Here is a 12,699-nt window from a genome sequence, read left to right on the forward strand (position 1 = left end):
TTCTGAAATGAAGGTGAACAACGATCAGGTTCTGATTATTGTGTATTTAAAGATGTTTTAGATGATCATCATGAACCCCACCAGGGTGAGTTCATATTCCATATCTGTGCAGCCCTGTCCCCGCCCACCTCCCCCCCCCCCCCCCCCACCCTCCCAAACACACACACGTATGAACAACATTTCCTTTTGGAGAAGTCCGACTGTAACGGAATACTTGTTAAAAGAGAAGAATGTGCTTTAATTTGTCAAGGGGATCTGAGCTGACAACTTTAGTAAAGTCCACTATAACAACCTTCCAGGGCCCCTGACCTAGGGAGGGAGTGACCCCTGACCTTATTTGGGCCCCTTTTATGAGGACTTTTTTTGGGGGGGGGGGGCTCGGCCAGATGGCTAAACTATCAAAGGGTTTTTTTATGAGAAAAATCTGCAGGCGAGAGTGGAGGAGTATATTTATCTCATTGTGTGCAGAGAGAAGCCTCTTGACTTCCGACTATAGTGAGTGGAGAGAGTTCTGGATGCACAGGGGGGGGTGAACGTGTCAGTTATGAATCATTTATACATTTTATCCTGAATAAATTAGTTATTTTTCATATTTATCTCAAAACACAACCTCATTTATTCAGGATCCACAATCCCCTACATTATATTTTACAGATATTAAACACACACTGGATTCAAATCAGTCTCTTCCACAATCGGCAGCTTATGCATTATCGCTGCCGTCCTTCATCCGCAGCCAGTGCTATAGCAACTGCAGCAAACTAGAAACAGATATTGATTTCATGTCAAAGTCAGGTGCTGGTCAATATCGAGGTGAACAGGCCGGGGCTGTCACGTCTTCAATAATCATTTTAAAACCAGTGTTTGAAAAGATGTGACATTCGCTGGAGAACGCAAATGGTTGGAGTTTGTGTGTCTGGGAGAAGGGGAGAGTTGTGTGTCCCCGGGTTGCTGTAACTCGCCGCGCTCTCATCACTCATGTGGCGTCTTTATGAGCGATGGGCCTGTTTTGTGGATTGGGTTTCTGGGGAGCATTTAGGGCTCGTCTGTGAGCGGAGGGAAATCAGGACCCCGGCATAAAGCATGAACGTTTGAGGTGCAGATACATCAGGGCATGTTTCTCAGAATTCCATATGAGCTGATGGTAAGAAGACAGTTTTTCCCAGCAGCCCCACTGGTGACCACCCCACCCTGCAGGGGGGCAGGGGGCCGATCTACACAGCTGGATATTCACACAGCTGTTTTGGGCATTACCTGTTTGCTGCTGTCGTCAGCTTCTCCCTGAGAGGCCGCTCATCATCGTGCTCTGACTCCAACAGGAGCCGGATCATCTCCAGAGACGAGCTGGAGGAGGTCTCGCTGATCATATTGTTAAAATGATATTTAAGGATTTATCTTTTGATTTAGCTTCTGACTGTGGTTTTGTTTTTGCCTCCGTCCAGGGAGGAGCTGGTTGATCAGTCATTTTGTAAGTTTCCGGCTGTAATCGTATCTAACGGAGAAACCCAAGCTGTCGTGGGCTCGCCCGGGTTTTTAATGTGGCCACGCCCTCTCCTGATTGCACTCAGAGGTCGAGGGAGATCTGAAGTCACTGGAAGCAGTTAAAATAATAGGAGCTGACCATGTGGTTGAGGTTATGAGACGGGAAGGGACGGCCCCTTGTTTTTACGCAGAGCCAGAACAGACCACTTCACCTCCGCGCTGCTGGAGCCGGAATATATGATGATGAAGTGCAATTTATGAGGTTTGCACCCGTCGTCATTAACAGATCTCTGTGCAGTGTGTGAAGGGTGAAGGTGAGAGGCATTGTGGGTATTATTTTGACAGCATGCGACACAGTTTAGCTCTTTAAAGACGTCTTCTGACATAACATTTGAATTCCCCTGCAGAGATCTCGTGTTTTTGTTGACACCAGTGTGGCTGTTCATTGACACTTGTTTCATCCGGCTGCGTGTTAGAAGCGTCATCGACACGCTCACTGCTGTTTTCACTTGATCACTATTTTCATTAATCGACCACATAATGTAATTTTAAAGGAAAGATACTCCAGATAAAAACTGGAAAAAGAAATCCAGAACAAGAAAAACTCAGCTTTCTGGATTGGATGAAACTAATACCTTTGTTTGTTTATGTTCCCTGCAGCTCATGCACACACACACACACACACACACACACACACACACACACACACACACACACACACCCCTGCTTTCAAACACTGACTTGCACAAACGAACACTGACTCAGAAAACTGTCTCCACCCACTTTCATTCACAAAGAGAGCGTGGGTGAGGGAGGCGGGGCCTGTAGATACCTGGAGCTGGGGGGGGGGGGGGCGGGGGGGGGGCTACACAGGAAGCCACTTGTTTGTCTGACTCATGTCAAATATCCAGATTATTAAAGATCATAAAGAGGTTATCGACGTGTTTCCCTCCAGGAGCCCTCTGCTCCGGGTCAGTTCCACGTCCCAGTTTGATTTGTGTGTCTTGCAAATGAGCGACAACCGGAGTTGTGAGGCAGATCCTTCACCTTGAAGTGTGTTTCTTTTTCCCAGTTTCAGTGTTTAAGCTCCTGAAGGTTCCCAACACAAAGAGCCCTGAGCGCTGGGCAGCCACCCTGCAGATGGCCGGAGGATCAGAGGCTGTCAGCACGCTTAAACGAGCCAAGAGTCGAGGCTTCAGCCCTGCGGGGGAGGACAGAGCATGAATGGGGCATTTCCACCTCACTCTAAAGCCCCCCGCTGGGCATTTGTAAAATGATTTGTGGCAAATTTGTTTAATCAATATGGATGCGGGGGTTTGGGTGCCCTCCTCGGACAGGAGCCTTTCTTCCCCCCCTCTTCCCTCTCACTTGTAAATGCATCAGCGGTCACAATGTGTTAGGAAACTCTGGCTTTGTGTTTGTCCCTGTGTGAGTGCGATACTGGGGGGGGGGGGGGGGGGGGGGGCATACCTGGGAGGACAGAAGTTATTGATCAACTCAGGACTTGTCAAACGACACGGAGATTCAAACTGGTCCCACGAGTTTGGACGCTTCACTTTGCAGCTTCACGCAGTAGATGTAGAGTTTTCTGAGTCAAGACCCTAAACGTGAAGGATGTCATATGTTGTGGAAAACAGAGATTGTGGGTCTACACAAATAAGATACCACACATTTTGTTGAGCTACTTGAGACTTATCAACTATTTATGGTGTAATCTCATTTTTACTTTTCAATTTTAGTCCAATTTCAATATTTCTTCTGTAAAATCTTGACATTTTTCATTTCATATTTTACATACGCTGTTTAGAGTTTAAATATCAAGTCTGCTTTTTGCATTTTGTTATGTTTAAAATGCATATTTACTTGTTTTTACTTTATATTGCTTTAACAACAGAACTTTCCTTTTATTCTTTCTAATAAAGCTTGATCTTTTCTTATTTAATCAGAATTTATCGATGCTGTTGTGTAGTGTTGTCGTGATAAACCCTCACAACTCCCAGGTTTCTGTGTGTCTCCTGTGTGAATGTGTTGGTTCTCTCCGGACTGGCAGGTGGCTTCATTCCAACTCACCGTGACGAAGGACAAAAGACACTGTCGGGTTTTCTCCTTTTTGTGTAACTGGCGATTTACAGTTGTGCCTCCCATAAAGTAACACACCCTCTCTCTCCCCCCCCTCGCACACATTCTCACACCACAGCTTTGCTCGGACGTCTCAAACGGAAACCTTTCAGTTGTGGAGAAGATTTTAAAAGTATTAGAAACATCCAGGGATCAAACAAACAAACAAAGAAACGTATGAACTCACAAACAAACACAACTCTTGTTGTCGCTCAGTGTTTAGGTTAATTGTCTTTTTCCTGCTCTGTGTTGTCGGCCCCTGTTTATCCACCTGTTGCTTTTATTCCCTGTTGTGTTATTTAATCTCAAACTAAATCCTCCATCACAGGAGCTCGTCCTCGCTTCCTGCTCGCTCGCCCCGATTATCATGGCCGCCCGTCCAGCTGGAGGTTTCTGCACTTCCTCTGGAATTGTGTTTGCTTTTTTTTCAAACCCTGCGCCGCGCATAAGAACGTTTGTCACACACTTTGCACCCCCGCTGAGCTGAATAACTTCACCAGGCCCTCTCTCTCTCTCTCTCTCTCTCTCTCTCTCTCTCTCTCTCTCTCTCTAAACGCTGTGCTACCGGCACTCACCACACCACAGGTCCTGGACAGATGTTGGCAGAATTCCTAATTTCATTCTCTCTCTCTCAGCCTGTCACTTTGAAAAGGGGGGGGAAGCAGGACAGAAAATAATCCGCAGAACATCCTATAAGTCTGAGTGTGGGGGGGGGGGGGGGGGCAGCAGATGTGGGTGTGGAGGGAGGGGGGGGGGGGGGGGGGCACTAGGCCTCCTGACCATTGTTCAGAGGAGAAGCCATTTATGCGGTTGCTATCACAACCATAACACACTCTTGTCCATGTCCCTGAACAACAAACAACACACACATGACAGCACCGGCTCAGATTCTCTCCACTCGCTGGACGAGAAGGAGGAACCAGAAACACTAACACGTCTTTTTATTGATGTTTTCTTTCCCCTTCTTTTAAACGGAATCTTCTCTCGCACCGAACCTCCAGAAATCAATGAGAAGATAAAACGTTTTCAAGGGTTTGAAAGTTAGAGAAAGTCCTCGTCCTCCAGGAAACGGAGAAAACGATTTAAAAAAAAGGTTCGAGCTTGAATACAGTACAGGCTGAGGAGAGGGGTGGGGGGGGGATTATGAGTCGATACGTCCGGGCTCCAAGCTGTCTCTGTCAATGGCTGCTGTAAACCCACATTGAAGAGGCCGGAGACCCACCAGGTGTCTCTCAGTGTCTCAGAAGAAGGACCACAGTCACTGTCAAGTGCCCCACGCTTCATTGTATTCAGCTCACGGCTCCTCCAGCACCCGAGGGCCCTTCTGAGGGACGCCATCACTTCAGGCTTCACTGAGCGTTTTACAAACCGCTTCACTGAGTGTTCGGTGTTAGTCTTGATCATTGATGGAAACTGGTATTCTGATATTAACCTGATTAAACAGTCAAAGAAAACACCAAAGAAAAAAAAACTGTAGCATCTATATAAAAAGTAATCCAGGTTGGGTTTTAATCTGGTTTTAAAAAAGAATGTTGGATATACTGAACGATAGAAACAGGAATATGAAGGGAATACTCTACCGGCATAATAAATCAAAAGTCTTATTCTGAATAGTGTCAGTAGTAAGATTTCAAGAGAGTCAAGAGTTTAATCAGAGAAACAAACTTTCATTCATCAGTGTGAACGAGCTGCACCACAAACCAACAGTTACACATTCTGTAAAACCACAATCAACAACATCAAAACCCAGGAGAGTTTTCTAAATAACAAAAGCTAAATGTCCCTAAATCTAATATGATTTTTTTTTTTATTAAAAACTAAACCACAATAAAAAAACACAAGTAACGACAAAAAAAAAATGTAAATATTCAGAAAATAAGCATAGGTAATAATAATACAATGATTTCTCCAGAAGTTGGATGTTGTGTAAGTCCTCATCCTTATCTTATCGTCGTGATAGTTCAAAATATTAATACACAAGTACTTCAATGAAGAATAATGAAGTTTAATTTCTCCCTCAGGTTCTTAATTCTCTCCAGACATCAAATATGCGAGCCCCCCCCCCCCCCCCCAGTGAAATGAAGACATGTAAAGGCACGAGTCAGGATTGTGTAAGTGTCTCGCTCTCATAAGCTAATTAGAAGTGAGGGAGGACTGATGTCCTGCAGCCCCTCCGCTCAGGACTTCCCACCCTGTAAATGTTTATGACCCTGGCCCAGATTGATCTGAGATTTGAAGCCCCCCGTTGACTCACAGCTTGACGGTGACTGCCATCTCTTTGTTTATTGTGTTTCAAACTTCTCAAGTTGAGCCTCTTCATCCCAAGACTGAAAAATCTGATCGAGAGCGTGTCGACTCATATTTTAATAAGTTGCCTTTTTTTTTTTTTTGTCCTTTAAAAACATTTCTAAAGGTGTTTTTATTTTATTCAGCTTCACTTTCTCTGTAATATGCGTCTTCATGGACTCGTCACGGCGGCTGATGGGAGTGAGAAGTGGCCACAGTGGGGTTCCACTGGTTCCCAACACTCTATTGTTTATTGATGGAGGCAGTTGTCGTAGTCACACAACAACAAAAGCCTGACTATTGCTGTGTTTACCTCTGCACAGGAACCACTGGGCAATTCTCCATTAAATTACAGCCATGTGTGGGCCACTGGTCTCTCCCCTCACCCGCCTGCACCAGAGACACACACACACACACACAAACACACACACACACACACACACACAGAGGGTTGAGGAGGATATTACACTGTTACTGCCTCTATAAACCAGAAAGCCCTGTGTTGGATTTCCCAGTTTCTTCAACATCTGTATGGAGAAGTCAGGAAACGTGCTGTTACTGTTACAAAGACCTTAAAAAATAAACGAAGTACTGTCAAAAAAAAAAAAAAGAATAATCCTTGACTAATTTCCTTCAGCCCCACCCCCCCGCGCTCCCTCTTCAGTCAACGGTGTGAGACCAATAAGTCGTCTTGTTATCTCCCAGCTCACAGATCTGGTTTGAAGACGCTCATTCGTCCACTTCCTGTTCCACCGAGGTGCTACGACCGTTTCCAGCAGAACTGTGAACATGCTAACGCGTCTGATGGATTCGATTGTTGTGTCTTTGTTGCATTTTACAGCCATTTAAAGACACAATGATCTGTTATGAGTGATGTGTTGTGTTCAATGTGGTTCTACTACAGAAAAAGGGAAGTTCTTCTTTTTTTAGATCCTTCATATTACAGCTCATTGAACTATCAACAATAAAAACTTTCGTAAAACATACAAATATTTTAAATTGTCAATTTTCAGTGAATGTGCACAAACTCTTACTCGTCTTGAATTCACACCACACAAAGGTAAAAAACAATAACAATACAGTTTTCAGTGAATGTATGTGTGCGTCTCGTTTCTACATCACACTTTGTGACGTTGTGTTGTCGTGAAAACACAATTTATATCACCACATACTTTTAAACTGAAGTATATGGACGTACAGAAAACATAGAAACAACACATTTTACAGTGGAGGTGGACTTCAGACATTTGAATTCACTGCAGAAAGTCGTAACCTGAAGCTATAGTAAATAGCAAATAATCCTTTTCACAAAACAGCCACCATCAGTGGGTGAAAGACAATATTGGCGCAACAGAGAAACATCCAATACCTTTCACCTCGATGCCCTCAGCCTCTATTCTAGGCTGATGTTGCCGAACAAAGGACTAAACACATGTGTTCGTGAAAAGAAGGACATTTGAAAGGCCGCTCGCTGATCAATAATGAAAACAGTCTGACACTACAGTAATTGCCGAGAGCCTCCGTACTTGTATTTGCTAGATAATGCCATGTTTAGATGACGGCGGTAAACAAAGTGTGACGGGGAGAATCACTGAATAGTCTTCACGGCGCTCGCAGGAAAAATCAAGATGCATCGATCTCCTATAAGTGAAGCTTGTGTCGTGATGGGACTGAAGCAACTGGAAGAGAAAAGTACAGGTCGTCAGAGAATCAAGTGAAGGTCGCTCGGACCGCTCTCATTTGTGTCCTCAGCTTTACTTACGCTTTCCAAGGGAATCAAGGGAGAAACTTTTCCCTTTGTCCTTTGTGTGAGCTCAATGACGTTGTTTATGACTGCGGGGGGGGGGGGGGGGGGGGGGGGGGGGGGGTTAAGGGGCACCTGAAGAAAACCAACACAGGATCAAATAATCAAACAGGATCTAGGAAATACACTCAGTGGCTTTGATGGGAATATAAGAGATAAAAGAGTAAAACTTTTTTTTATTATTGTGTTTCTTCAGTCGGTAGTTTGTTATTGTCAATGTAACACTTGTCATGTGTGTGATTTGAATATCAGAGGCTCATGGATGTGAGACGAGTTAGGGTTTGCAGGTTTATTTCCAGAAATAGTTCATAAACTATTTGAGCTTTTCTGAACGATTTATAAAAGAATGCATTTTCTCTCATTGAAAAATACACAATGCATAAAAGTTACATTAAATCGTTAATCTTCTGGTAATTAGTAAATTTCTAGTGTTTTGTAGGTTTAATGTTTCCACATCACACTTTAATCGACTAAATTTCATATTTCAAGTTTTTTGTAATGTAACAATATTGTGTTTTTTGGCAACAACTGAAAAAATAGTCTGAAAACAAACTGGAAACACAGAGAATTGAAATGTCATCGCGATGTAGGAGGAATCAGGCTTTGATGTTCTATTTTGAAGAAAAAGGTTGATCATGAACTATTGGAATTTGAAAATCTGCATTTTCAGAAGGTTTAGATGAGTGTGTGAAGATATAAAAATACTCAAATAAAATCAAATAACAGTTTTTCTCTGATCTGATTCTTCGTCACAGTGTATACAAATATCTTAACTTCAATCGAGGCACAATATTCAGTTCATGTGGGAATCTGTATTTTCATAGACCTTAAAGAAATATCAATATTCTGAATTTAATAATACTGGTAGTTTGTCTCTGGTGTTTGTTGTAGTTAAATGGTAAATAAGCTTCTTTCTGTTATTGATAAATTCTGAACTTCTGGATTTCACTTCACCAAAAAGCCAATTTTCAAGGTTTTCACACTGACTTAAATCGATTCAATTTCATATCTAACAGGCTTCAAATGTGACAAAATCACGTTTTCACCTCAGATTCAAAGCAACTGAGAGAAAATGGTCTAGAAATCTTTTCATTCTTTTCTCCGATGAGTAATTCAGACACTTTTATTAAAAAAAGAAAAGGTGAGGCTCGTTATCACACTGATGTGAGTTTGCTCCGCGGCCTTTCATCTTTTAGGAAGTCCTAAAAAGACACATGTTCAATCCACAATTCCTCAGCAAGTGTTGGGCTGTTATTGTTTGTCCACTGCAAGGTCGTCGTAAAGCAAAGCAAATGACACATCTGTGAAACTTAACGTCTGTCCATCTCGCCGCGCTCTGTTGTGTGAACTCCAGAAGGTATCTGGGGGGGGGGGGGTCTAGATATAGAAAACATAGAGAATACGTTTCGAAGGCCGTGTCCAAGCCGCCATGTTGGCCAGTTGCGAGGCCTTTCAGTGTAGGTTGACTATTGTCGGATCCGCAGCCTGGTCAAGGACACAACGTTGTGTTTGCTCTGTGCAGTCGCTGTCGATTTGTCTTTTCCTCAACAACAAATAAAGAAGTGACATAACTGGGAATGGACCAGCACAGAATGGGCAGAATGGGTCCGAGGGGAGAGAAAAGGCCAAGGACCCATCGGGTTGTGTGTCGTGTGGCTTTGAACGCACAAAGCACACAGCGGCCAGGTCGACTATTTCAATGGCGTCGTGCTATTTCCACCTTTACTGTATCAGCCCTGTTACTCTATTTGACAGAGAGATAGGTGGTACGCCCGCTGTCCCCCCCGGTTCCCACACGCTGCCCTGCTTTACGAGCGCACACAGTTTGAGTCGCTCAGATTGAACGTGGAAGAAGCCGAGTATTCAAGCATCGTTTGTTATTGGGGCCATAAAGCGTCTAGACAGGACTCCCCTCTTTCTCCACCTTCAGCCGAGCCTTTAAAGGACATTTGTTTATCTGAATGTATTGGCTCGTCTTTGTCTCGCACTTATCAGCTGTTGGATTATATAACACACACACACGCGCACACACACACACAAACACACAGGAGGTATTTTAAACTGAGTTTAATCTGGAACAAGGCCGGTATCACGTCAAAGTTATTTATAATAATGAGCTAAGAGGGTTTAAATCAATGTTGCCTGTTTTCAATGAGTGTTGTAAGTTAGTGTTTTAATTTTCAGTTAATGTTTGAACTTTCCACATAATGTTTTATTCTACATAACCAAGATTAGAGGAAATGTGAGTAGGCCTTTTAAAAGCAGCTCACTTTTCTCTGACTGAAACCAAACATATGTTCAGGATGAAATGACAAAGTCCTCACATTTTTAAAAGGCTAAAACTGACTAAACATGTGAATTCAGCTGTTAAATGATTATCAAACTGACTCATCCACTCAAATCAGTTTTATTTGCATTGCACCGAGTCACATGAAACATTATCTCCCGGGAGTTTTGCTTATTGAGTTCGAGACATTTCAATATCACAGAGAAACCAACGATCAATCAATCAAGACATTAATCAATAGTCTTTTAACTCGTTTTGTTTTTATCCATTTTCCACCTATGGATTCATTTTCACACTTGTTTAACATATGATGTCTGTTTTATATTTGAAATGTGTATTGTGCTTTATAAATAAATATGCTTGAAAAGATTTATTAATAAAGACAAATTAATATACTACACGTTTCTGCATTATTGTGAATCGAAAGATGATTGCATCTATTTACACTTATATGAAGTATATGATGTTTGATCTTCTATGTAATTCTGGTTATATCACAGTTTCTCATTAGTATATAATGAATATGTATCTCAAATAGACTCTTCCCACTCGTAGCCGACCCCTCAGTGTGGTACGCTCCCTGGTTTGTCACGTTCCCAAATAATAATCCTGAAGATAATAAGTTCAAGTTATTAAAAAATTATAATCCAGTAAAAATATATATTTTATTTTCAGGCATATGGAGCTGGAGCTGCACCAGAGTGACATTGAATTTTTATTAAAAACATGTTAGAAACAACAAACATGGAATTTTTTAGCTTCACAAACCGTGTCCACAAGGTGAATGTGGATGAGAAGCGGAACCAGCAGCATCATTCCAGCATCTTCTTACTGGTGCCAGCACAAAACACCTTTGTTTCCCATTAGGTTGATGAGTTGCACTGGCGACAGAACCGTCCAATCACATTTGTCATATTTCCTGACATCTCTGAACAAGACATATGACATATTCAGCCTTTATCATAAATAATGCACCGCTGCAAACTGAATTTCATTCAGTTTGTGGAGATTAAACATTTTACCCAAGTTGTTTTTACCTGTGTTTGTTTGTTCGTAAGTTTTTTCGCCAGATTTCGTAAAAACTCCGAAATAAATTTTGCATTATTCTACATAGATTTTTCAAGGAATAATTCACTGATTTTCATTCTCTGCTGATGCGAATATGTTTTACATCAAATGAATCATCTAGGATATCAGCAACTTTCTTACTTCTGTTATATATCTACTGTAAGAGCTAATTTGTAGGCCTAAGGGGAGCTTCTCTGTAAATGTGCACGTGAGAAACTGCACACAACTGTCACAGCAACCGTGATCAACAGACAAAAAAAACTGCACATTTTAGTTTCTAATGTACATACTGTTGTCCTTTAATGTCTTCTGTAAACACGCATAATACATATTTAAACATGCCTGAAAACATGTGCAAACACAGTTAACATGTGTTTGCTTACACAACTCCAATGTATATGGTGTGAGCACAGAACTGTATTAACTGTTGATCCATCTATCTGTCTGTCTGTCTGTCTGTCTGTCTGTCTGTCTATCTATCTGTCTATCTATCTTTATAATATGAGTAGACAGATGCAATACATTTAAATATTCAAAATTCAAAGATTTAAATACCTTTATTCTCTCCCTGACATCAAATAAATGGAAAATATAATATGAAATAGCAAAAGTAGCAGCATCAGCAAATAAGCAGATAGAATAACTGATCATAAAACATATCACATGAATGTGACTCACAGTTTGTTCAACATGTCTGTCAAACAGGATATAGAATGTTCCAGCCGCCCAATGCTAAGACCAGTATGATGCAGAAACCAGTCCTGTATGGAGCCGTGTTCAGTAACTGACTGGTGTCTTGGTGTAAACTGGAGAAAGATCATTCATGGATCAGCTGAAAGCAGAAATATAATAACCTTATTTCCATGGAAAAACAAAACTTAGATCTTATCATCAGATATTTTTATTTCTGTTGAGAATTATTTACAAATCTTTAAAAATCTTGTGGTTTGCCTGATATCTGTTGAAAGAAGGATTGTGTAGTTCTTCTCTTTGTACTGGTTTTGTTTGTTGTGTTCATGTGATGAAGACTGTGGTGGACCCCAGGAGGAATATGGATCCTAGTGAAGAAACTTTATTTACACATGGACAATAACTTCTAAAGGATCATGGTGAAGAGTCCCTGCAGGGAGTTGCAGGATCCTGAAGTTAGATCATTAGATATCCATTTCTGTTGAGAATTATTTACAAATCTTGAGTTTTGCCTGATATCTGTTGAAAGAATGATGATGTGGTTGTTCTCCTGTACTTGAAGGATTTAATGATGAGCTAGTTTTGTCTGTTGTGTTCATGTGATGAAGACTATGGTGGACCCCAGGAGGAATATGGATCCTAATGAAGAAACTGTATTTATAAATGGACCGGAACTTCTAAAGGATCATGTTGAAGAGTCCCTGCAGGAACCGGAAGTTAGACCCAATCATGAACACTCATCCCAGCCTCGCTCTCGAGTGATACGAGGTAGAAACGTGAAGAACTTTAAGTTGAAGATGAACTCACCCTCCTCTTCTCTTTCTGGGTGTGGGTGTAACTCTCGTCCCTCCTCACGCTCCAGCAGAGCAGCGGTGAGTCGCGATGCTCCTGACCCAGCCTCCCTCCCCTCCCTCCGCCCGCCCCGCGCCGCGCTCATCAATGGGCAGGGCATTTGAATAATGTG

This window comes from Platichthys flesus, chromosome 7, assembly GCF_949316205.1.
Source record: "Platichthys flesus chromosome 7, fPlaFle2.1, whole genome shotgun sequence".
NCBI lineage: Eukaryota > Metazoa > Chordata > Actinopteri > Pleuronectiformes > Pleuronectidae > Platichthys > Platichthys flesus.